Raw genomic sequence first — 24755 nt, forward strand, 5'->3', positions numbered from 1 at the left:
TGTCACAGATCGATGCGACAATGTTCATCCAAAACGTTCACTGAGGACAATAGGTTATCTCACAGCATAGGCGGCAACGTCGAATATTCATTAGTTCGTTATTATTGTTGCCCGCCGGGCCTGAAATATTCAACGCGACCCGGACAGTCTTTGTTTATCGTGATATTGTTTGATATACGCGTATAACAACGTTTTTTAAATGAAACACCGTCTGTAATTAACATAACTTTATGTTCTTTTGTTACAACAAAATGAATCTCATTTTCTGTCGTAATTTGAAATTAATGTTCTGTTTTTGAATTAGCTTCGTTTAATGGTAAATTTATAAGGGTCGGCTTCCACAGGACGCCCTATGTGCACCAGCGCCGAAGTTAGCCGGCATCCACAGGACGCCCTATGTGCACCAGCGACGAAGTTAGCCGGCATCCACAGGACGCCCCATGTGCACCAGCGCCGAAGTTAGCCGGCATCCACAGGACGCCCCATGTGCACCAGCGCCGAAGTTAGCCGGCATCCACAGGACGCCCTATGTGCACCAGCGCCGAAGTTAGCCGGCATCCACAGGACGCCCTATGTGCACCAGCGACGAAGTTAGCCGGCATCCACAGGACGCCCCATGTGCACCAGCGCCGAAGTTAGCCGGCATCCACAGGACGCCCTATGTGCACCAGCGCCGAAGTTAGCCAGCATCCACAGGACGCCCTATGTGCACCAGCGACGAAGTTAGCCGGCATCCACAGGACGCCCCATGTGCACCAGCGCCGAAGTTAGCCGGCATCCACAGGACGCCCTATGTGCACCAGCGACGAAGTTAGCCGGCATCCACAGGACGCCCTATGTGCACCAGCGACGAAGTTAGCCGGCATCCACAGGACGCCCTATGTGCACCAGCGCCGAAGTTAGCCGGCATCCACAGGACGCCCTATGTGCACCAGCGACGAAGTTAGCCGGCATCCACAGGACGCTCCATGTGCACCAGCGCCGAAGTTAGCCGGCATCCACAGGACGCCCTATGTGCACCAGCGCCGAAGTTAGCCGGCATCCACAGGACGCCCTATGTGTACCAGCGACGAAGTTAGCCGGCATCCACAGGACGCCCTATGTGCACCAGCGACGAAGTTAGCCGGCATCCACAGGACGCCCCATGTGCACCAGCGACGAAGTTAGCCGGCATCCACAGGACGCCCTATGTGCACCAGCGACGAAGTTAGCCGGCATCCACAGGACGCCCCATGTGCACCAGCGACGAAGTTAGCCGGCATCCACAGGACGCCCCATGTGCACTAGCGCCGAAGTTAGCCGGCATCCACAGGACGCCCTATGTGCACCAGCGACGAAGTTAGCCGGCATCCACAGGACGCCTCATGTGCACCAGCGACGAAGTTAGCCGGCATCCACAGGACGCCCCATGTGCACCAGCGACGAAGTTAGCCGGCATCCACAGGACGCCCTATGTGCACCAGCGACGAAGTTAGCCGGCATCCACAGGACGCCCCATGTGCACCAGCGACGAAGTTAGCCTGCATCCACAGGACGCCCCATGTGCACCAGCGCCGAAGTTAGCCGGCATCCACAGGACGCCCTATGTGCACCAGCGACGAAGTTAGCCGGCATCCACAGGACGCCTCATGTGCACCAGCGACGAAGTTAGCCGGCATCCACAGGACGCCCCATGTGCACCAGCGACGAAGTTAGCCGGCATCCACAGGACGCCCCATGTGCACCAGCGCCGAAGTTAGCCGGCATCCACAGGACGCCCTATGTGCACCAGCGCCGAAGTTAGCCGGCATCCACAGGACGCCCCATGTGTACCAGCGCTGAAGTTAGCCGGCATCGACCGGGCGCCGCGTGTGTACCAGCGCTGGATTTAGCCTGCATCCACCGAACGCCCCATGAGCACCAACGCCGAAGTTAGCTGGCATCCATTTGCCATTACTTATATTGCATTGTTATTGAAATGAAACTCTCTTAGGGTGTAATTAATTTTGTAATTGAATACGCCTTCAGTCGCAAACAATTCTTTGGAAGTGAAGTGCGTACTTCGCGGCGCAATTGCCCGGTTCAGTAGCGTCACTTCGGTGAAACGGACTGCGATAACGTTAAACTGTAAATTGATATATTTGTTCATTATTGGTGTACGTTATTTTTATTACTAAATCTTGTTTATTTCTACATCAGTACAACTTACACTTAATTGTGTTAATATAATAAATTTATTAGTCTAATGTTACTGTGGTTAGTTTTTCTTTGATATGGATCCAGTTTGAGTGAAAGCCTCCTCTTTCACTTTACAAAGTTCTATATTTTTGCAAGGATCATATAATTATGTCCTGCTGTTGTCACAATATCATCAGCCCACCGTTTTACTGCCTGCCGATATTCCTTTTTAAGGTCCTTTTCAACGAGTCACTTTATAGGTCCACCTATTGCCTATAATCCTCGAAATATGACCAGCTTATTGTCATTTTAATTTTAAAGGTTTTGTTAAAGCATCAATTATTTTAGTTTTCTATTTATCCTTAGTATATTTCTCTCCGTTGATCTCTGTGTAGCCTTTTTTTTCTTTTACCTTATTGTTGTAACTCCATGTCTGGCAAGAAGCTAGGCAGACGATATGAAACGAAAACAGTTTTCTTCATATGTATTATTTCCTTTAAGAATTTTCTTTAGGTTTCAGAATTTGTTCTAAGTTGTTTTGCATCTACTGTTTACTTCTTCTGCATTAAATTAAATCCTAGTTTCTTCAGGATGTTTTACTTTTGCCGTTTATGAGTATTGATCATGTTAATATTTAATTTGTTCACTTGAATAAAAGTTCTAATTATAATTGAACTCACAACCTTTAGCCAATTTATCATCACTGCTGCACAACATCTTAAAATATATGTCGTGTTGTTGTCAAGTAATCTTTATTAATGTCAATTCTATCGCACCGTGCCCCTTTTATACGTTTACGAATAACTAGCGCCATCTGTTGACGCCGTCCGAAATTACAGTTTTGATATATAGAAATAGAAGTTATTATATTTGTTAAATCCGACCCAGAATTCGGAATGTAAGCAACGTTCAGTCAGTCATTGGGAAGGACCCCAGCGTCCGCAACTATAAGCGTCGGCATTCCAAAGTTTACAGATTAAATCATGGAGTCGGGCATGACAAATGTTCGAGCGGCGATTCCTCGTGAAAACGGGCCTATTTGTCTGAAACTTGCCCAAACCCGGACGTGCATCGATTCGTCATCCCAAGATGTCGAGAGATTTAATTAATCCGTGATTTATTGCGCAAGCATCAGAAATTCTCTGACGTTTGAAAAATAATATTTCTCTTATTGTGGCGCTCGCATGTTTTTGTTTGGATTTAGGCGTGGTATTTTTATTTATTAAATTATAATTGGTAAAGGTCGTTGGGAGACATAGTATGTAGGCCACTATTAACTAGTCTTTTTGGAAATCTATCTCGAGAAGGGATTGGACATGTTATAACAATACAAAAAAGTTTATTATTGCAGCGAAAATGGGGGTTTGATCTTCCTACAGAACGGCATGTATGTGATTGAGATGATGATTTCGTCGTCTACTACAAGGCACAGGTCTTCCCCGAAGATATCTATGGGGGATATATCATAATACCCACGCTTGGCAGTCTGATTGGCGATGATAGTGTGGTGTTACAGTACACAGAAGGCGCTGCTGCCCATCCTTTGAAAGCTTATTTATGAGCAGTGGCAATGCTATTTAATTAATGCACAAAGTGTGTATTATATTCAATTTTACAATGGGAATCGAACTCGCGATCTACGGTCGTAAGTCCTCTGTCGCAGGGCTACGTCGGCAAGTTATTTTGCTTATAAATAAGTAAAGGTACAAAAAAGAACCAATATATTTGGAATCTTCGTAGATTTATTTATATTGCAGAGTATCACGGTTTAATTTGGTAGTAGATTTTTATGCTTTGACGTTGATTATAAATGAATAAATAATAGAATATTTTATTTTATCTTTGTTCATAACTCGAGATAGCTCTGACGACACTCCTCCTCAATAACTAGTAAGGAGGAGTTCTCCTCCCTATACTATGTTATATTACGTTAATAAAACCAACATTATTAAAGCGTAAAGTGATTTTAGTAATGCGGTATGCATTTTCAATAAATTTCAAAGGACGGTTTAGAATTTATTATAGTATGAATGGGGAACTGTTCGCTGGCTGCAGAATAGTTGGTATAATGCGGACGATACAGCAAATTGACCGCGAGTGCCTGCGACGCGCTGATAGTAAACACTCGTGTGGTGTTATGTGGTCCAAGTGATAAGAGTTACGACGTATTTTTTTGTATATAATAAATTTAGTTTATTTTACTAAATTTTCGTGAACAGTCTAGACTGGGTATCAAATTCTGAAGCAGTAAATAGTCTTGTGTTTATGAATGGTCCAAGTGATAAGAAGTGTGGCATATTTTTTAATTTATGTTAGTAAAAATAAAACGCCGAATATGCCCTTACGTGCAAAACCTGATATCGGCTCAACCAATTGGTCAAATGTTAATTTCATAACTTCATTACGGCACAAGTCTTCTTGTCTTATGGCGAAGAAAAAAATTAAAATGCGGCTAAAATAGTACTCACAACATATAAATCGTGTGATAAGATCGCCTATTGTACTTTTTTTTTTACTATTATGCAATTATGTATATATTTTCTAGCGAGCATAATAAATAGTGTCAAATAAATAAATAGAAAAAATATATACTTATAGACAAGATTTCTGTAAATATACAACTGAGATCAAAAACATTGCTAAAGTATAATTAAAAACATTAAAATTATTTAAGCATTTGTCAGCGGGCTGGCGTTCGGTGCATTTGTTGCATGACTACCACTGCATGTGCGGAGGTTGTTAAATATTGGTCCTTTTCTTACTTAGGATGGACTTCCGCAAGGTAACGCCTGATTCCATTAAATACTCCTCTTTCATCTCAAATCATACATTTACACTCATTACACTACACACTCACACGTATGTAGTATACCTTCGTGCAAATTTTTTCGTTCAACTGTCGAAACATGTGTTTCATTTTGTTAAGCTCAAGAACCATTTAATTCCGCAAACTCAGTTACGATGAAGTACAAAAGCCTTCGAGCTAGCAACATTTACATCAACAAATACAGTATGTATGTACATATATATATTTTAAATTAAATTTTATGACGAGACTTGTAAATTGTTAACAGACTAAATAATTAAGGATGCAAGAAATCGTTGAATATGGACAGCTGAAGATCGATCATCGTGGGTACCTTTTGGGGGGCGCCTATACCTTGCAGACCTTCTATTGGTGGATATGATGATGGTGAAGAAATAATTACACTGCTATTTTTATAACATTAAATACTTGCAAATAAAACAGTAATGGTATGACGTCTGCAGACGATGTCAAGGTCTTTAAAGTTCAAGTACTTTAAGGTCCAGGAAGACAGTAACATTATTTTTGTGATAAAGTTTTATTTATTTATTAGAGCAAGTACTACATGCATATAGAGTGGTTTAAAATAGAACAAAACGTCGGTAAATCAGCACTACGTGTATGAGACTTAATGACTAGCGCCATCTAGTAGATTTTTAGAGAAAATATAGTAAAACAGTTTTATGTATTTACAATAGATAGACAATGCAATTAAATAAGAAAACAAATCACAAACGCTGGCTCTTAGCACTTAGGAATGCTGTATTCCGGCCGTATCCTTTGCTCTGAAGTATTAGCGGCATGTGCGGTTGGAGGCTGTTGTGTTAGATATACGAGAGAGAGAGCCGACCCGGCAAAGTGTATTCAAGTTTTTTTTTTTTTCAACGAAGTGTAAAACGTTACCGGCCCGTATTTATGCGGAAAGTTCTAGATGCAAATATACGTAAAAGTTTGTCTTTGTTATGCGAATTGTGAAAGATAAAGTTTATTAAAAATTAAATGATGTTAATTAATTATGTTTATTTCATACGTTTCGTTAGTTGAGTTGCTTTGTGTGTGTGTTTGATTTTGAAAGAAAACATTGTATGCGACATTTTAATGTAATTTTTTAGGAATTTTAATATTTTTTATTGTATAATTCTGTTACTTTTTTTTCAATAACCGGTCACTGGTACTTACTTTTAAGTAGTTTTTTGTTCTCTAATAACACGGTTAATATTTATATAATTAATAATTTTTTACTGAATACTATAAGTAAATAGAATAAAATTATTCATATATATTTACCATAAATACAATAAAATACATTATTATAAATAAAAAATTAAACTAACTTGGATGGAAATTGCCTCAGAATTAATAAAGAAACAGAAAAATACAAAAAATTAAATCAAGAATTAATAATCTTCTTCTGTTTCTTCTGAGGCAAGTGCGATCGAACCAATACTGATCGAAGTCAGTTAGATGTTTTTGTTTATTATTGTATTATATTTATAATATGTATTAAACCTTATTAATTAAAAGTATATATGTTATATACATATTTATGTATGTCTATGTATGTTTATATTTTGTTTGTATGTATGTATTTTTTGTACACTTAAACTACCCTTTATTAGTACTTTCACCTTTTCCATACTATGGTTGTTTGTAAGAGATTGCCTTGTGTGATAAGACCGCCCATTGTACTTTTTCGTATATTATTGTAAAACTTATTAAATGTATCTTAACGTGTACAATAAAGAATATTAAATTAAATAAAAAAATAAATCAATTGTTTAGTAAATATTTTTTAAACATTTTTGTAAAAATAGGTAGTGAATCAGCACGTCTTATATTCAGCGGTAACTCATTCCACAATCGAACGGCCTGTGTGGTAAAAGATTTGGTCATGAATGAAGAAAAATGCGCCGGTATTTTTAATTTCAGGTTCTCTGATGGTCTCAAAGACCTCTCATGTGTATCGTGAAGAAATCGAAATCTTGATTTGAGATACCTTGAGTGAACGTATTGAAAAGAATATTATAAGAGTAGATAAATTATACTATGTTATTTTAAAAAAGAAATATTAAAATCAATAAGTATTTATTACTATCCTATGGTCAGTAAATACATTCGTTAAAATATTAGGAAATTTCGTAGTTGAGAGCCATGGTGAAGCAACCATTTTAAGCAGACATTTTCTACCTATCAGTTTGCATACCGCGACCTAAGTAACGTGTGCCTTGGTTCACCGCGCATCATTAATCTTGGCAACTCGGGTAAGTGCGTTCGGAATCTGTCAGACCCTATTAAACATCCCGCTGCCCTGGTCAATCCGTAAAATATAGGCTAAGAACAACTTGCAAAAAGTTTCGCTAAAATAAATTACGCTCACTCTTAATTAATATACATCCTTAAGTACACATGTATATTGTATATCTTCCAATATACCACGGTTTCAAAGGATCTTTTTATATATTTTTTTGTTTTTATGGCCCCCGCTATTGGGAGCATCTAGTACCCCCTATCTTGTGTGGGACAGGGACTATTCAACATTATTTAATTTTTTCACAATTTTTTTTATTTTTATTATCGTCTTTACGATCGTATGATCTTTCGTTCTTTTCATTCTTGCCACAATTCTTCTGTCTTTCCCTTTCGCTCTGTAACGCCTTTTGGTTTAACATTATTTTTTATTTTATTTTTGTTGTTTACATTTTTATTAGCTTTTATTTCTATCTATTACTATACTTATTTGTTTCTACAGAGTAGAGGGAACTCTTCTTTGGTTCTCCTCTCTGATCTCCTCCCTGATTTTCACACCAGACCGGCACTCGAAGTCGAACCGGAGTCCCCCGGATGCGGGACACTGGGCCACAAGGTGGATCACGGTCTGGTCCACGCCCGGTTCACAGAAGCACGAGGAGTCCTCCTTGAGCTTGAACCTGTGGAGGTACTCAAAGAACTCCCCGTGCCCATCTTCTTATATTCGACTAACAACAAAACCATGTCTTGAGTGATTCAAACGCTCGGACATATATGGTTCAAGAAGCAACTCTATCTGTGTCGGCCAATGCACAGTAATTTTCTTGTTACGGGGGGAAATCTTACCATTGTTCAAGACGATCTTGCATCTGGGGGGAGGATAGAGTTGTTTGAAATTCATATCCACTAAAGCCTCCTGGAGGTTCTCTGCGCTATGTCAAGGTTCGCGGTATCTCCTGGTGAAAGACCACGTCGTACCACACTTTGCTATTTTAGATGACCCCTCCTGTGGTATGTGTAGTCCACGCTAATCTAGAAATCTTCCTTGTTCTATCATCAGAGTTCACCTCAGCGACGTTGAAGCTAGATGAAGTTAAAGGTCACCACCCTAAACATCCATGACTCCCAAGACCCGGTTTCTAGCAGGAAAGCACCATTCTTAGGAGGTCCGTGAGACGCCTCCCTACACGTACAGCGGGGCCTGCAAGTATTTACTTGTACCTTCGTTAACTAGATTTACTAACAATAGTTTTTTTTTTATTTAATAGATTTAATAATGTCAAATATTATTATTATTTCTATCTGTATCCATAGTTCGAATTTATTTAATAATTCTTCTTAGCTGATAGATGTTCATTGAAAGGGACAGGCGTCTGTCAAAAATAACCACGAAGACCGGCTTTGCGCTGCTCGCATCCGAAGAATTCCTGCGACCTTTATTGTTTATTAACTATTTTCAAGGAAAACTTTCATTAAAAAATTCAATTATGTATATATATATATAATTTATATATATATATATATATATATATTTATAAATTAATATTGCTAGCCCGGAGGCTTTTGCGGCTTAATCTTAACTGAGTTCGCGAAACTGAAGGGTTCACGAACTTAACAAAGTTAAACGCCTGATTTTGTCTATGTCATCACTATATCGTCGGTCCATCTAGGGAGTGACTTACCTATGCAACGTCTGCCGCCCTGTGGCCGCTACTCTAAAAGCTTTCGGCGTCATCGGCCATCGGTATTACATACTAGTTTCTAATAATTAATACTGCCGAAAGTTATTTTAGGGTGTCCTAACTCTTTTGGGGATTTTTGAGGCAGGCCTCGCAGAGCTTCTATCGCTTGATATGAACAAGATAATGACCACCTTATTTCGACATTTAGGTCATATTTTAGACAGCTAAGGTGTTTTGATTTACTATTTTGCTTATATGCAAAAAATGTAGTTTTTACAAAAAAAATTACGTCATTTTCAATATATTATGTCACTTAGAATTTACTTTACTACATTCTCATACCTTTACTAAAATATGGAAAAAATATTCTAATTGATCGTATCAGTGTTTTACGTTTAATATCACATGGCAATTATTTTTAATTTAAAAATTTAATGTTCACAATCTTACCCTAACAAGCCGTAAATAACAACGGAAAGTTGTTATAAAAAGGTTCAATCTCAAGTAAACCGTTCTATTTAAACAAGAAAAATGACGATAAATTCAACAAAAACAAATTACAAGTCGTGTCTACTATGGCACATTATCATGCATCAAGCGAGGGCACCAATGTTCTCAGCGATGGAGCATTAACATAAGAATATGAACTACAGTGTCATTTTTCTTAGCCTCTCCCCGTGCGATCATCACTCAACGTCCTTTTGGAAGCGAGCTTGGGAGATAAAAAGGATTTGGTTGCATTAAATTTTAATACACCACGTATAATAGTTAACTGTTAATTGTTTTTTTTTTAAATAAAACTACAAGATTTTCGCCACAAACGGTGCATTTGTTTTAATCTTAAGACTATTTTTTTTTAAATTTTAACTCATAAGTCACGGAAGAGCGTTTATTGGTAAAATGCCTGTTAAATCAGAAATAGTACAACAAGCCCAAATATTTGAAGAAATTTCATCATCATCTTCATCATATTTTTAGCAGTAAAATGTCCTCTGTTTAACAAAGGTAGAGCAACCTTATGTTTTTTTAATAAGACCGTATGGAATGCCTGTATATTGTGCCGTTATGAAGAAAAATATATATATGTATTTAATTAATAAGGGTAGTGGGCAGAAGGCCTGGTCTAATTTTGCACCGCAGTTCGGTACTCCCCTGATGGTGGTGGTAGCCAGCCGCACGATCTCCCAGGACTGGTCAGGCGGCAGCAAGTCGAGAGCAGGGAGCGCCGGTAGTTCTCAGGATGTGTCGGTTCCGGTGCAAGGTGATATGAATTCAACCCCTTTGGGGTGCGAGGCAATGTAAAGATTCTGGCGTGTTAGTTCACGCATGATGCCCAGAGAATGAATAGGACCAAGGCGTGAATTTATAACGTAAATTCTAATTGGCCCCGGCGCGTGAGACGTCACATAGCTGGTGTACGCAACCGACTCAAAGAGTGTGCGTCGGTGCGTGAGACGACACCTAGCTAGTGAACGCGACCGAGGCCATGATCCTTCTGCCTGGCAAATGTGAACTTCTGTCGCTGGTGCGCGCATAGGAATTTTTGCTATAAAAACAAAGATCCGCTGAACCAATAGCACGCTCCCACGACCCCACGCCACTTGAGATGCACCGTTACCCGCTAAGGGTTGAACAATTTTTTGCTGTATTGCGATTTATGAAACGTTTCTCGTGTTTATATTTTTTTGGTTAAAATCTTAACTAAGATTTATGGGACGTTAACTTGCAATGTTACAATATATATGACCTAAAGAAAGTTGTTTGTCCATCTTAGGCATGGACGTCCAATGCTGCCTTTCTCTATCTGTGGTCACCACTCCAGAAACTTTTTGGCCTGCGCACTGCCACTTTCAATTGACAACACGCTGGTCTTTGTCACTTTGGATCATCTATGGACCTTTTAAACACCTCAACCAATTAAAACACTCAGTATGATTTTTAATTAAGTCGCATTTAATTTACCTTATTACCTTATGTTTTTAATAACAAAGAATTGCTTACAACTGTAATAAAATATCGTCAAAATTTGACATAATTGAGATGAAAATATACTTTAAAATTGGTCCGCTTTGGTGAACTAAGGTACGTATTCATCATCCTGAGAGGTATCACAATAATAGGTGTAGTACAGAGTATATATCTGTATATTAAATTTTAGTGAAAAAATCTCGTTCTATGTACTAGCCAAACACTCGTAGGCTACGAAAAACTACACAGTTTTTGGGTAATTTAACACCAAGGGTCATTACGCCATTCGCATTTGAGTTTGGATAAAGACATTATGTACGCTTTGATTTATTTCTCTTTGAAATACGGAAATAAAATGTAAAATGTATGAGATATTTATATATGTATATTATTAAATTAAAAAATTGTTTATGTAACACATTGATCAATGTATATTTATATATTTATACATATCTCATAATGAGAAACAGCGAAACACTACTGAATAAATGCGTCTTCCACAGATTATCAATAGATATCACCTCTTCTGTGCGCATGTTACCTGTTTACTGTTCTTCAACTATCCGAAAGGAGATCATGGTCCGGTGTAAGATCTCAAATCCAAAACAGAATAATAAAGGATATCTATAATTTTTTTAAATCTGTTATAAGTAAAGATAATAAATATAAAAACTAAGTAATATACATCTGTATAAAAGTATGAAGTTGTGGAGATAGTATTCTTAAGTGAAATTAAACTGAAGATCTCCACAAATGATATACATGTTATATTAGTTGATCCGAATAAATTAATACAGAGAAAAAGCAATTGGAGTCGTGACGTGAGCGACGTGCGTTCAACGCTGGGACGTTTGGTTGACTGGGATTGCGAGCGCGCGCAAAGCCGGACAAGCTGCGCGTGAGTCGATCTCAGCGCAGGGCCGTACTCAGCAGAACCCATAACTTCAATATACTTATAAAGTGCTATATACTTCAAAAATACTTACAAAACCGAAAAATAATATATTAATTTATTAAGGTAATTAAATAAACATGCATATGTACAGTTATAAATATGTTAATAGAATCCATTTATCGTGACGATTCCGTAAATTTCTCAAACTAACTATACGTACTTTCGCTATGAATGTGCAAATATTCTTGGTCATCAAAGAGGCAACACGTCCAATAGAACAGGTTATAATGCGAAGGAAGAGTGAACAAAGTCAGAACATTATATAAGATAATATATATCAAAGATTCAACAAAAAGATTTCAATATTGTAATATTGTAGATGGTCTTAAAATTATTTCACGTTTTATTTGAAATTCAACAGGAAAAATGCGTAATAATATTCCGCAAGAAAAGAACAAAAATATGCCATATATGTATACGACATATATGTTTCGTAATCGCGTGGGTAAAAGTGGACAAGTTAAAATGTACACGGTATTCTATGCTACTATATACAGCATCCTTGAAACATAGTAAAACTGATCACTCTTGATTTTGGAATTGTATTACCTGTAAATATCACGATCATTTATATTTTTTATATTGTGTTTCCGTGTTTATAAATTCTGTTTCTCAGAATCGGGCTGTGTGAAACGGACATAAGTGTATTCAAAACAAAAAAATGTTAATTTGTTCTTTTTTTAAATTATTGTAAGACTTACCCCGAAGTCGTATATTAAAGTTATCATATTTCCAGTCTATAGACGTTCAATGTTAGCTTAACCTTCCAAAGTTCGCCACGATGACGGATCTTGCACCGCTTGTATCTACTTCCCTCGATCTTAACTATGTCTTCGATCCATCTAGTGGTGGGCATACCAACGCAAACCAACGCTGTATCTAATGGCTCGTGTTTGCCACTCTATAACATTTCATCCCCAATGTCCATCTGTCGCACGAGCGTGTCAAGATCACTGCTACTTCATACGGGTATTTTCGCGAGCTATGCGCTTGATTCTTCTAATCTTCAGATCTCATTTCTAATTCGATTTCGCAGCGAAACTTCGAGAATAGTGATCCATGGCTCTCTAGGTGAGTTTGAACTTTCTTTTAAGGTCCACCGTAAGTCACCACGTTTCAGAAAAAAGTTAAAGCTATGTACTAATTTTAAATTATTTTAAAATCAATTATAATATTGCCTATAAAAGTGCATAAGAAAATTCGTAAAACTAGCCCAATTTTCCCACGTCTCTATGTTTAACCTTGTATAACCAAATTTAAATAGGCTGGCTTGCTTAAATTAAGTCTATTTCCCAGGAACAATGGGGCCCGAACAGATTTGAAAGGATAATGAGATGTTGAAATGAAAATATTGTTAACGCAGGCATACGGCGAAGTATATTTTGTTTTGAATTTATCCTTTAGACGTATTTATATTTTACTATCTCTTTTGTCTATTTGAATATCTAATTTATTCATTAAATTTTGAAAACATAATTTTTGATTCTTGTCTTTTGCTGTTTTTTTTTTCTGAAATAAAAAAGAAGTAAGAAATATTTCTAAACACTGTGTAGCTAAATGATAGGCAATTTTTAATAACTTTTTACAGAGTAAGGTTTTAAGTATATCGATGTAAGATTATACTTTTCAGGCGATAGACGCCCACTACTAGGCTTATATTTCAAGCAATCATCGCCACAATGACTTGCTTTTATTGCCTTTTTTACACCATGTCCATTTCATATCTGAAAGTGGTAAACATTTTTTTATTTGTAAATAATGTTATAACACAAACTAAGACATTATTCTCGGAGGACCTGTGGTTCCATCTGAACTCCAGCTGACTGGAGTTATCAACAACTTCATTGTTACAAATGTAATCTTGTCAGTTCGAGATAACTTTGTCGTTGTGACGAATGGACCCGTCATTGCTCGGGATCCTACAGATGTGGGCAAGATTTATTCGATTTTCGGACGACTGGTAAAGAGATTGTAGTACATAAGCATGTCGGTCGATTTGAGACGTAAACATACTAAATGTAGTTGGATCTTGAAAATAATCTTCATACATTTACTTTTCATACATTTTAAATTTTTGTAGCCAAACAACGATAATATTTGTATTATAGCATGACTATATATAACTGTATAGAGTCATGCTATACTACTAGGCCGTAGCACAGCTGTAGCATAGCCATAGCATAGCTGTACCACAGGTGTGGCATATCTGTAGCGTAGATATAGCATAGCTGTAGCATAACCGTAGCATAGGTGCATCATAGGTGAGGCACATCTGTAGCTTAGGCGTAGCATAATTGTAGCATAATCGTAGCATAGCTGCATCATAGGTGAAGCATAACTGTAGCGAAAATGTAGCATAGTTGTAGCATAGTCATAGCAGAGAAGTAGCACAGCTGTAGCACAGATGTAGCATAGCCGTAGCATAGCTGCATCATAGGTGTAGCCTAACTGTAGCGAAGATGTAGCGTAGTTGTATCATAGTCATAGCAGAGAAGTAGCACAGCTGTAGCATAAATGTAGCATAGCCGTAGCATAGCTGCATCATAGGTGTAGCATAACTGTAGCATAGATGTAGCATAGTCGTAGCAGAGAAGTAGCACAGCTGTAGCATTGCTGTAGCACAGTTGTAGCATTGCTACAACATAATCGTAGCACAGCTACAGATTAACCATCTTACGATCATACGCTGCCCGCATCCTACGACTTTCTGCGACGTTGACTATGTCGTCATTTCACCTGATGGGGGGTATACCTACGTCTCATCTACCAGCTTGTGTTCGTTATTGAAGAAAGTTGTGACCACAATGGCTGCCAGTTGCAAGCACAATGTGCGGTCACTATTGTCATTTCAGACGAGAAATTATTTGATCTATATCAGGATTTTTTCATTTCTGATTCGATCTCATAGCTGAACTTCGAAGCTTTAAATAAGGTCCATCGTAAACGACCATGTCCCAGGTCTATATGTCATCATTGTTAACACACATTGGTGAAAGACATTATATTTTAGTTTGCACATTGAGGTGGTTAATTAGATAATAAAAATTGTATTTATTATTACTTATGTGTTTTATATATATACCCTGTCAGTTTGTTAATTAAAAGATCATTACAAAGTACTGTGATAATACACTATAGTATTATTAATTATACACTAATGACAAATTTATAGCGGCGGTGCGTGATTTTCTATTGGCTTTATCTAAATTATCCTAATAAGAATAATTAACATATAAATTAGCGTACTTTGTTATCACGGGCTAACACGTTAGGATTATATTTCATATGACTAGATTTTAATTTATCAGTGACATTATTCGTCGAACTATATATAAATATTAGCAACATTTAAACTTTATATATATGTGTGCGTGTATAAATTTATTTTCATTTTTATCGCCCTTGTTGTATAAATGTATGTGTAAGCAGGGACGTCATTTGCAAAATAAATGTTACATTTTTTTGTTATTTCCAATCTCGTCTTTTGTCTTTCTTAAGATCTTTCATTCATTTATCTGTTGTATTTCTCACTTTCTTCTATTCCTTTCCATACCTTGTTACCTTTTATACGTAGCCTCTCTTCCTTCGCTTTTCCTCCAGAATGGTGTTACATTACTAAAGATTTATTTTTGATCTTTATTTTAAAATTTTAAATTAATTTAAATAATATTTTGCATCCATTGTTTTATTTTTCTTTACTGTTATTTTCTATATCACAATTTTAATTTCGACTGTTCACAGTATGTTCGGATAAACTAAAATATTTGTCATTATTAGGTTTCTTTGTCCTGTTTATATTTTATCGTCTCGTTTCATCTATTTCGACGAGCTCGTTAAAATAAGAGATATATTATATATAATTTATTATTAACGGATCAACTTTGTATTCTTTATTAATGTTATAAGAGACCCTTGTTAAAATGTTTACAAAAAAAACTAGACTGAATTATTGTAGAATCTTAAAACAGAATATATTTATAGCTTCCACAGTTACATTATGAATTGAAAGATGGATTACAGGGGCTCCATAATAAGATTTTATAAAAATGGACTCTTTTCGGATAACGATGTACATTAGTAAATGATTGATAAGTTTGATTTAAAAAAAAGTTATAAATACATTAACAAAATGATTATTTTTTTAGTCTATACATACGTGTCGTTTAAATCCATAGACACCTACTACACTACTACGACACTAAAGATATCTATGTTTATATACGGAGAGGACGCTGCTTCCTTCCTTTGAAAACTTATTTTTGTGAGCAGCAATAATCCTATACTATTATTGCACAGTGTGAATTATATAAAATTGTATTCCGGGAATCGAAATCCGCGACCTACGATCGCCAGTCTCAATCCTTACCGCTGGACTATCACTCTACAATAATCTATACATACATATATCAAGCTTATATGCATATGCATATATGTGTATAATTATTAACATTTAACTTATTTAACTTTAATTTACTACTTAGAATTTGTATATCAAATTTATGTTACAATGATTTTAAAATAAACAGGTAGTTAATCCTTAACTTGGCAGATTTTTTTTAAATATTACATTAGTATTCATACCACTTGACTTTTAAGACCCAAGGATGCCAACAGAAAAAAACTGAACAAGCGTTCGAAAATTAAGAAATTACCTAAACATTCACATACAAATGATTACTTTGCGTTCAAAATTGATGCCACTATTTTTTTTTAATTCTGATATATCTCTATATGTTCTGATGTATCCTCTTCCCTACAGATACATTATAAAGAAAAGGGTTAATAATAATGAATAAATTCTTCAGTCATTTATTTAAAAATTTATAAGCATGAATTACAAAAACAACTTTTGTCTTATTTCGTCTATATCAACTAGCTGGCTATATGCTATTAGCTTTTCTGGCTGTTACAGCTTCTTTGGATACAGGGCTCTCCAATAAATAAATAAAAATCTACGTCAGATGTGTCGCTCGACGTATTGTATCGACTAATTGATATCAACCCGGTTTTCGGAGAAAAGTGTGAACTTTTTTTACGAAGAAATTTTAGCTGAACCGACATCGGAGTTGGGATCAATTTGAATCGCCGGTGAGTGCACTACTTCGCACATGGACACGAGGGCAAATGATTTAAAACTAGTTCGTTGATTTGAGAGGCTAAAATGAGCTTATGTCGTGGTCTATACTTTATTTGAGCTGAGATCGGGTTCGTAGTTAGTCGCCATATCTACAGTACTGTACTGTTTCGAAGAAGGTAATGCTGCTCGCCCTAAGGCTTTTACGGCTTCATATGAATGACATTTCGTCTGACATTCGTGTTTCAGAACCTATCTTACACTCCAATGGAGGTTGGAGGCAAGGCTTTCCTGATCGTGTCAATTGAATTAAATGTCAAAGATGGCAGCGTAGACCACTCGGCAATCTAAAGAAGAATCGCTATATCTGTGATACATGCTACATGATAAATAGCTTAAATCTCAAAACGAATATAAATTCTAAGTAAGAGTAGTACCAATATTTGGACTTCCGCAAAATAACGCCTGATTCCATTAAATATTTTGGAATGTAAATTCGTTTTGAGATTTAAGCTGTCTCTTTCTAACTCTCTGTTTTTTTATATACACGAACAACTCGACGAACAACTCAACAAAATTATGAAAGTTGAACAATATTTATGAAGGCTCCATCGTGATTGATTTTGAGGTCCTATGATGCTTTGCAATTTATGTTATTAATGGCGTTTGACCTGTTTCATGATTATTTGTATCGTAAAAAGAAAATGTATTTGATAAATAAAAGTGATTTTCTTTTCAATATACAGTTTATGAATTTTGTAGCGACGAACTTCTTAGTAAAGTTTTGATACTAATGATAATACAAAACTACAGTATAAACAGGCATTGATAGTTCAGTGACAAGGACTTGCGATCGTAGGTCGCGGGGTTCGATTTTTGGATTAGAATTTCATATAATTCGCACTTTGTGCATTAAAAATACATAATTTCTTCATGTTACATATGAGAGGTCTTTGAAATCATCAGAGGATTTTAAATTAAAAATGGATGGGCATTTTTCTTCGTTCATGGCCACACAAGGCCGTTTGTTTGTGGAATGATTTACCGCTGAATATAAGACGTGTTAACTCACTACCTATTTTAAAGAAAACGGTTGATAAATATTTAAAAGACAATTTGTTATCTACTTTATAATTATTTTTAGTTTCTCTGTTACTTTATTCTTTCTGAGGTAAGTGCGATCCAAATTAATATGTTGTTTATATTTATAATTGTATTTATACTTATGTATTATACTGTATTTATTGTAAGTTTATATGAATATATTTATTTATGTATTAATATATATCTATATATATGTTTATGTATGTATGTTGTTACTTTTTCCTTACTATGGTTGTCAGGAAGAAATTGCCACGTGTGTGACAATATGTGAACAAATGTATGCTATGTATTCATGTTAACGCTTTTTTTATTTTCTTATTTAATAAATATGTTATATGGACTCCAGTGAACAAAACAAGACAAATCCCTTTCGGATATAATAAAAATTTATTTGGATGCGTTTCACTCGCGTACAGTGAAACTTATATAATCGTGCGGTAACAGAGAACTAAGGCCAAATAGGAAATTGCGAACAATCACTGGAATAAATATTATTATTTGCGCAAACATATTCAGGCATTCCCTTATATATCCTATCTATCGATTTTCATAAAAACCAACTTAATGCTATCACATACGAAGTTATGTCTTGTTTTCTATTCTAAATCCGCGAATCCATTTTTATCATGAAGAAATTCCAACAGGAAATTAAGGTAACATATCTTTTTGTATGTTGCCAGTGATGGTATCTGAGAAGTGGTGATTCATGATGGACTTTATAAGAAGGCTTAAGGTTACTTAGAGAGCAATGGAGAGGACTATACTCGGAACTTTGCAGCAAGGTCGAATGAGATATGAGAAAATTCGGACAAGAAGTAAGATACTAACAGAGTCTACATGTTCCATTTTCGAATGGTCGAAATATACATGTCGTGAATCCGTACGTCTTATTGTCCGACGGTATAGAGGAGATAGGAGAATTATTTCTAATAAATTATACTCAGGTAAAACAAATTTTTGCCTTTTTTCTTCCACGCACATTGAAACTGTGGTATACACCGCTGGCTGTCAATGCCTAAAGCATACAATATAATAATAGTTTAAGGATATTGATTAGTCTACCTTAGCACTATACTCTGTCAACCATATTCACCTTAGCATAAATAAATGAGTTTTTGGCAATTTTATGCGTAAATCTGCCTTTACGATGCAGAATCCAGTTAATTTACTAATAATAGAATCCTTAATGTCTTTGTAGGAAGTTGTATGTCTACCACATATTAAATGCAAAAGTAAGTTAATTTTAATTTAATATAACGCTGTTTATTTTACACGTCAGAAAAAGATATACATAGTTGCATGATAACTAGGAAAAACAGTACAATGAGAGGTTTTATCTTTCAAGGCGATTTCTTACATGCTAACATTGTAAGGAAATAGAAAGAAAAGCAACGGGCAGTTAATGTATGCAGAAACACACAGACATATATTTACATTATATATGTATCTTACTCTTGTTCATATATACTAATAATAAAACATTAAAATAGCGAGAATAAAGGAAACGGGAAAAAATAAATTAATAGATAAAAAATCAATTGTCAATAAAATATTACTTAGACATTTTATTAAAAATTGGAAGCTAATTGGCTCCTATTATATTTATATATAAAATGGTAACAAATTCCACAACCGAATGGCCAGTACGTTATAAATTATTTTATAAATTTGCGTTGTAATATTTCGCGCCTCCAAGTATCAATGAAACGCAATTTAACTATTAAAATAAATGTTAATGCAGACGAAACCAAGCAGGTACGCACACTGTCACGATCTGTGCGCGAGTGTCTTAGTCGGCTTACGCATACACTATATGCGTTATGTTTAAATTGAAAAAAATACTAATCCAATATAGCCTTAAAGTAAAAGTAGTTACCAGAGCTTTGTGTAAAATTTATAATTAATAACATTAAATACAGTAAAACCCAACGGCCACACACACAAACAAATTAGTTATGTACACACTAACACACACAAGCAAGGGCAACTTGATAAATCAAATTAGACCATCCAATTTACATTCTTAATCGTTCTCCGTATAATGCAGCTGGCACTTGGCCTTAACTGGTTAGTGTTTATTAATAACCACTTCGGATCTGAACTTGCGAACAGGCGTCTCCCTCTAACAGTTCCGCTGTAACAAGGACGGGTTGAGATAACGAAAGAGCTACATCCTTCCACCGCAAAGAGATATTTCATGCGCAGATCGCTTCAAGAGCGGAGGTGGTATAATATTGTACAGCTCCGTTGTAGGGCCATGAAGTATTTCATTTTGATAGTCTATATTATAATAAACATTGCTTTGCGTCCGATACCGTTATAAAGAAAACCTTAGTTTCTAATTTAAAAAAAATACTAATAATAAACGGAAAACTTAGCAAAATTACATATATTTAAGAGAACATTATAAAACCCGGCTATGATGATATCAGGCCAAAACGCTCGAGCGTTTTCAATCCAGAAATGCTCGGAGCTTATGAAATAACGTGTAACCTAATTTTGAATGCTATATATTCACTTCTTATTATTCGACTTATTTTTGGTCTAGTACACGCAGGTTTCGTGGCCCGACTTGAGACAGATATGCGCCGACTAGAGGCATTTGTTTCCCATCACCCCGTATTTTCCCCTTCCATTACGCCGTATTAAGGGACACGCCTCTGTGCAACGTTGTAAATTTCCATTAAAGGTAACTCCATCAATGATGTCACTGAAAGTTATTTGTCTACATATGGCGCAAAGGAGTTACGTCCGAGGAATAATTTAGATAGTTCATAATAATACATTATGAGAACTTTAAGTTTTTTGTATTATCACGTATATCTAAAGGAACGATTACATGCGATTTTAATGTTTGATTTGTTTTTAATTTTATTTCCTATTTCAGGTTATGGATTTACAAAATAACATTTTTCAGTATTGGTGTTAATAATTGTTTCAAAATCATGGTCGTAACTTGAAAAATTCCTTCTTTGAAGTAGCAGAGGGCCCGTTGGGACCAAAAAGGTCTCATAGGTTCCTGACTAAGTGGATCGACGACATAGTTAAGTTCGCGGGTCGTCGTGGCGATATTTGGGGAAGGCCTATGCCTCGCAGTTGAGGCTTCTATCGCCTGAAAAGAAGGAGAATAAGGAGGTGTTCCAAAGCATTACTATAACCTTAAATGTAAGACTTAATGTAAAGAGTTGGTGAATATTTAAAAACAATTTTTATATTTTTATTACTAGGTATTTTTCGAGAAGAAAAAATATTAAGAATCTTTGCTTTCTGACAATTTATTATTTATTTATTTCTAAAAAATATTTTAACACGATTCTCTCATATATGTTTGCATGCAGCCTAAAGCAATCTTATTCCACTCATATCAGATCTATATTACGGCACACTGACTGTACTTATTGATTTGAATTTTATATATAACTTTCATGAAATAAAAACTGATAAAAGTAATTTATTACAATATAAAACATTTTATAAATTACATTGAAGCATCAGAATGAATATAAAACCTACTAACTGGGTTTATAGTGAACTATTCTCAGATAAGAGTGTATTTAGAACCCTAGTATCAATGTATTTTCAAGTTGAAGGATCTAATCATAGAGGAGAATGAATTATATATGCTGAGGATGTCTAAGGACCTCATTATACTGTATAATTATGTGATATGCGAAGCTTCACGTACGTCAATGGTTCATTGAAAAAGAAAGACTGTTAGTATCTGTTTATTTTGTGCAAATATGCATGTCATACTCTGATAATTGCTTTCTGCAAAAAAGTTTTGGTCGCATCTTAATAGTTATAATAATATGACTCTTTACGTACACTCAATATAGCCCAGATATTTATTAAGATGTTATACCATTACCTAGGTGTTCTAAAATAAGTGAATCTTTTGCATTGTGTACATTAACACAAAATGTGTCTAAATTCTCATGTAAAAATTAAGAATTAATTAAGTTTATTGAACATAATATGTCAAAAAAAATCTATGAAACTGTTGTAACACATATATGTGTTATATTTGAAATGTATGTGTGTGTGTGCATGTGCGTGTGTGTGTGTGTGGTTTACATTATTTTTCCAATAATTATAATTCATATGGAAACTTTTAATTAAAAAAAAACACTGTCAGTGTCAGAGAACATAATAACGTGTTAATTAAAAATCAAATAAATATTAAAGTGTCATTTGCCTCAAATTAGTTTTCGGAATACAACATTCTAAGTGCTAAAAGTCAGAGTATTTGATTTGTTTTCCTAATTAATTTTATTGTCTTTCCAGTACATAAACCAGTGAGGTTAGCAAATAAACAGAACTGTTTTGTCATATTTTCTCCAAAATCATACTAGATGGCGCTAGTCAATAAGCCTCATAGACGTAAAAGTGTTTTACCGACGTTTTGTTCTATTTTAAACCACTCTATGTGCGCGTAGTACGTGGTACAAAAAAGTTATGTGTCACAAAAATTGTTTTTCTCTCTGGACCTTAAAGAGCAGCCTACCAACGCTTACAGACGGAATACAATTTAATATTTATATATATATATACACACACATACACACACAAACATATACATATATATATATATATATATATATATACACCAAACTGGACTGTCCTGACATTCTTTTCATGACGTACACGACTAAAGAATTAAGTAAATTAATAAAAAGGATTCATATTTCTGTCAGAGATCTGGCATTTTCTAATATAATATCAACAGCCATGTATACGCCCTCCTTGCCTAGTCATCTTCTACTTCTTTTCAGTCTATAGACTCTTACTGCAATACATCCTTCAAAGATCGCCACGATTACAAGATCTTTGCTGCACGCATCCGGCGATTTCACGCAACCTTGGCGTCAATGTTACGCCGCGTCTACTGGCTAGTGATCAAGAAACTTTCGGACCACACAAATGATCTATAAGTACTTTATATACTTTATTATACAGCACTTCTTAAACAACTTTGTAAATAAAATTTTGTAATTTTAATTAATAAAAATATATTCGATACGCGTTTATATTACCGCTCGCTGGCAATTTTCGGGAATATAAAACGACTTTTCGAATGAAAAAGTTGTGTTTCATTTACTCCTAAGCTTCACAGATGGCTCTTTAAGAGTTGCGGACTTGTAAGATGCTGACTCGAAGATTATAGGATCTAGCCAGCCGTTATCACGTCTGACAGTCTAAAACCAACTCTGATTCAATGTTCCACAGCTCATTTTCGATTGATAAATTGCGTACTTCAAAGGAAACGGATATATCCATTTACTTTCTTAAAGCTATTTGCAAGAGTTTTAAATCGTCAAGCAAATCTGAACTTTGACGCTTTGGATTTGAGTTGTATTTCGGCTGCGGTTAGATAATGTTCCGAGAAAAACAGAGCAATGTAGTATAAAACGAAATTGCGTAAACATAAATCAAAATCAAGGGTGTAAAAGTTGTGTCTACGCTGTACGAGTAGATACCCTTCTATTTACATACGATTTCAATAAAATCTTTGGTAATTATAATTTTTAATTAGTTTTATTTTAATTAAAGCTTCGTAGTCCACAAGCAGCTGATAATTTATGTTGGTTTCGCTTTGATATTAATTAGCCGAATTTAATGATAAATATGAAGTTAAATAGGAGTATTTCTATGAAGTTGTATTTGATATAAAACTATTACGCAGTAGTATAGATAAAAGAACATTTTAAATACAGAAAAAAATATATATCTCTATTCTTCACGCTAAAACTTGAGAGCGAATTCACCGATTTTTTTTCACCATTTATTTATTTAAAATTATGTAATTTTTTCTTTGTAAAAGGTTCTGAGGTACATACATTTAATTGTTCAAAAATATTAAATTTATCGATGTATATAATTACTATTAAAACTTATCTCATTTGACAGTTGAAAAGGCTTTAAACTTCACGTGTTTGACAGTTCATGCGTTGGCTGTAGCACTGGTATATTGTCTTTTGTCAGCAGCAACGGTCAATGTATTCCTCAAATAAATTATAAATCGTTCTGTGGTAGGCCAGAGGTAGAGAACTTACACTTGCGATCACAGATCGCGGGTTCAGTTCCCGGAATTAAATCTTGAATAATTTACACCTTGTGCATTAATTATAAAGAATTTCCACTGCTCAAAAGTTTCCTGAGGATATGCAGCAGTGTCTTCTGCTAAGCGTGGCGATTTATATCCCCCATAGATATCTTTAAAGGAGGCCTATGTGCGTGCTACTGTGTACGTATATTGGCAGAAAAGAAAGAAAAGATAGAAAGATTTTCATCATTCCATTAAATTGATTAATTTTTACCATTGAAATGCGACTGGCCAATTCTAGCAGTACAAAGTTTAGCGGGACATATATTAAATAATAAATGTTACACTTTTTAATACTTTTAATAATCAATATCAACGCATTTTGATATCTAAAATTTAATAAACACAACACACATTCGTTACACTACACACCTATACTGGTATAATCTACGGAGGTCTTGAGTGAACAGGTGCGACAAACTGGTTTTTTGTTTTTTTTTTGTTCGCGAACCAATCTTTTACCGCAAACTCATTTCGACAATTCTGTGACAGCCTGTTAGGCCATCCCAGATTTCAACAGAAAGAGAGAGAGATGCATGCTGTCTCCTTAGATTTAAGAAACACATTGTTTTGGGAGAGATTAAAATTAAATAAAAGTTATCGATATAGATAAGAAACGTCTAGTGGAAGATACTTCACATTTTAATAGAAAATATCGA

The 24755-nt window shown here is 35.4% G+C and overlaps 1 protein-coding gene across 1 annotated transcript in view; it reads right to left on the minus strand.

The window, feature by feature from the left end:
* side-VII (sidestep VII) overlaps nucleotides 1-24755 on the minus strand; it is a 247951-nt gene that overhangs the window by 148367 nt on the left and 74829 nt on the right. The window lies entirely within an intron of this gene.

The sequence above is a fragment of the Battus philenor genome, unplaced genomic scaffold (assembly GCF_028537555.1).
Source record: "Battus philenor isolate CCGP_79_NKW_IND1 unplaced genomic scaffold, ilBatPhil1.0.hap1 SCAF_17, whole genome shotgun sequence".
NCBI lineage: Eukaryota > Metazoa > Arthropoda > Insecta > Lepidoptera > Papilionidae > Battus > Battus philenor.